Source organism: Natator depressus, chromosome 28, assembly GCF_965152275.1.
Source record: "Natator depressus isolate rNatDep1 chromosome 28, rNatDep2.hap1, whole genome shotgun sequence".
NCBI lineage: Eukaryota > Metazoa > Chordata > Testudines > Cheloniidae > Natator > Natator depressus.
In genome coordinates this window covers 4,566,111-4,569,279 of record NC_134261.1, presented here as the reverse complement: position 1 = coordinate 4,569,279, position 3,169 = coordinate 4,566,111, and positions in this window count along the sequence as shown.

Genomic DNA, 3,169 nt, shown 5'->3' with positions numbered 1-3,169 from the left:
ACCGCAGTGACACCTGGTGGCCCGTCGGGGTAAGGCACGGACGGTTTCCCCTACAACTGCAGTGACACCTGGTGGCCAGTTGGGGTAAGGCACGGACGTTTTCACCTAGAGCGGCAGTGACACCTGGTGGCCAGTCGGGGTAAGGCACGGACGGTTTCCCCTAAAGCTTCAGTGACACCTGCTGGCCAGTCGGGGTAAGGCACGGACGGTTTCCCCTAGAGCTGCAGTGACAGCTGGTGGCCAGTCGGGGTAAGGCACGGAGGGTTTCCCCTAAAGCTGCAGTGACACCTGGTGGCCAGTCTGGGTAAGGCACGGACGGTTTCCCCTAGAGCGGCAGTGACACCTGGTGGCCAGTCGGGGTAAGGCACGGACGGTTTCCCCTAGAACTGCAGTGACACCTGGTGGCCAGTCGGGGTAAGGCACGGACGGTTTCCCCTAAAGCTGCAGTGACACCTGGTGTCCAGTCGGGGTAAGGCACGGACGGTTTCCCCTAGAGCAGCAGTGACACCTGGTGGCCAGTCGGGGTAAGGCACGGACATTTTCCCCTAAAGCTGCAGTGACACCTGTGGGCCAGTCGGGGTAAGGCACGGACGGTTTCCCCTAAAGCTGCAGTGACACCTGGTGGCCAGTCGGGGTAAGGCACGGACGGTTTCCCCTAGAGCTGCAGTGACACCTGGTGGCCAGTCGGGGTAAGGCACGGACGGTTTCCCCTAGAGCGGCAGTGACACCTGGTGGCCAGTTGGGGTAAGGCACGGACGGTTTTCCGTAGAGCGGCAGTGACACCTGGTGGCCAGTCGGGGTAAGGCACGGACGGTTTCCCCTAAAGCTGCAGTGACACCTGGAGTCCAGTCGGGGTAAGGCACGGACGGTTTCCCCTAAAGCTGCAGTGACACCTGGTGGCCAGTCGGGGTAAGGCACGGACGGTTTCCCCTAGAGCTGCAGTGACACCTGGTGGCCAGTCGGGGTAAGGCACGGACGGTTTCCCCTAGAGCGGCAGTGACACCTGGCGGCCAGTTGGGGTAAGGCTCGGACGGTTTCCCCTAGAGCTGCAGTGACACCTGGTGGCCAGTCGGGGTAAGGCACGGACGGTTTCCCCTAGAGGGGCAGTGACACCTGGCGGCCAGTCGGGGTAAGGCATGGACAGTTTCCCCTAGAGCTGCAGTGACACCTGGTGGCCAGTCGGAGTAAGGCACGGACGGTTTCCCCTAGAGCGGCAGTGACACCTGGTGGCCAGTCGGGGTAAGGCACGGACGGTTTCCCGTAGAGCAGCAGTGACACCTGGTGGCCAGTCGGGGTAAGGCACGGACGGTTCCCCCTAGAGTGGCAGTGACACCTGATGGCCAGTCGGGGTAAGGCACGGACGGTTTCCCCTAGAGCGACAGTGACATCTGGTGGCCAGTCGGGGTAAGGCACGGACGGTTTCCCGTAGAGCGGCAGTGACACCTGGTGGCCAGTCGGGGTAAGGCACGGACGGTTTCCCCTAAAGCTGCAGTGACACCTGGTGTCCAGTCGGGGTAAGGCACGGACGGTTTCCCCTAGAGCGGCAGTGACACCTGGTGGCCAGTCGGGGTAAGGCACGGACATTTTCCCCTAAAGCTGCAGTGACACCTGGTGGCCAGTCGGGGTAAGGCACGGACGGTTTCCCCTAGAGCTGCAGTGACACCTGGTGGCCAGTCGGGGTAAGGCACGGACGGTTTCCCCTAGAGCGGCAGTGACACCTGGTGGCCAGTTGGTGTAAGGCACGGACGGTTTCCCCTAAAGCTGCAGTGACACCTGGTGGCCAATCGGGGTAAGGCACGGACGGTTTCCCCTAGAGCTGCAGTGACACCTGGTGGTCAGTCGGGGTAAGGCACGGAGGGTTTCCCCTAAAGCTGCAGTGACACCTGGTGGCCAGTCGGGGTTAGGCACGGACGGTTTCCCCTAGAGCGGCAGTGACACCTGGTGGCCAGTCGGGGTAAGGCACGGACGGTTTCCCCTAAAGCTGCAGTGACACCTGGTGGCCAGTCGGGGTAAGGCACGGACGGTTTCCCCTAGAGCGGCAGTGACACCTGGTGGCCAGTCGGGGTAAGGCACGGACGGTTTCCCCAAGAGCGGCAGTGACACCAGGTGGCCAGTCGGGGTAAGGCACGGACGGTTTCCCCTAGAGCGGCAGTGACACCTGGTGGCCAGTCGGGGTAAGGCACGGACGGTTTCCCCTAGAGCGGCAGTGACACCTGTTGGCCAGTCGGGGTAAGGCACGGACGGTTCCCCCTAGAGCGGCAGTGACACCTGATGGCCGGTCGGGGTAAGGCACGGACGGTTTCCCCTAGAGCGACAGTGACACCTGGTGGCCAGTTGGGGGAAGGCACGGACGGTTTCCCCTAGACCGCAGTGACACCTGGTGGCCCGTCGGGGTAAGGCACGGACGGTTTCCCCTAGAACTGCAGTGACACCTGGTGGCCAGTTGGGGTAAGGACGGACGGTTTCACCTAGAGCCGCAGTGACACCTGGTGGCCAGTCGGGGTAAGGCACGGACGGTTTTCCCTAAAGCTGCAGTGACACCTGCTGGCCAGTCGGGGTAAGGCACGGACGGTTTCCCCTAGAGCTGCAGTGACAGCTGGTGGCCAGTCGGGGTAAGGCACGGAGGGTTTCCCCTAAAGCTGCAGTGACACCTGGTGGCCAGTCTGGGTAAGGCACGGACGGTTTCCCCTAGAGCGGCAGTGACACCTGGTGGCCAGTCGGGGTAAGGCACGGACGGTTTCCCCTAGAACTGCAGTGACACCTGGTGGCCAGTCGGGGTAAGGCACGGACGGCTTCCCCTAAAGCTGCAGTGACACCTGGTGGCCAGTCGGGGTAAGGCACGGACGGTTTCCCCTAAAGCTGCAGTGACACCTGGCGGCCAGTCGGGATAAGGCACGGACGGTTTCCCCTAGAACGGCAGTGACACCTGGCGGCCAGTCGGGGTAAGGCACGGACGGTTTCCCCTAGAGCGGCAGTGACACCTGGTGGCCAGTCGGGGTAAGGCACGGACGGTTTCCCCTAGAGCGGCAGTGACACCTGGTGGCCAGTCGGGGTAAGGCACGGACGGTTTCCCCTAGAGCGGCAGTGACACCTGGTGGCCAGTCGGGGTAAGGCACGGACATTTTCCCCTAAAGCTGCAGTGACACCTGGTGGCCAGTCGGGGTAAGGC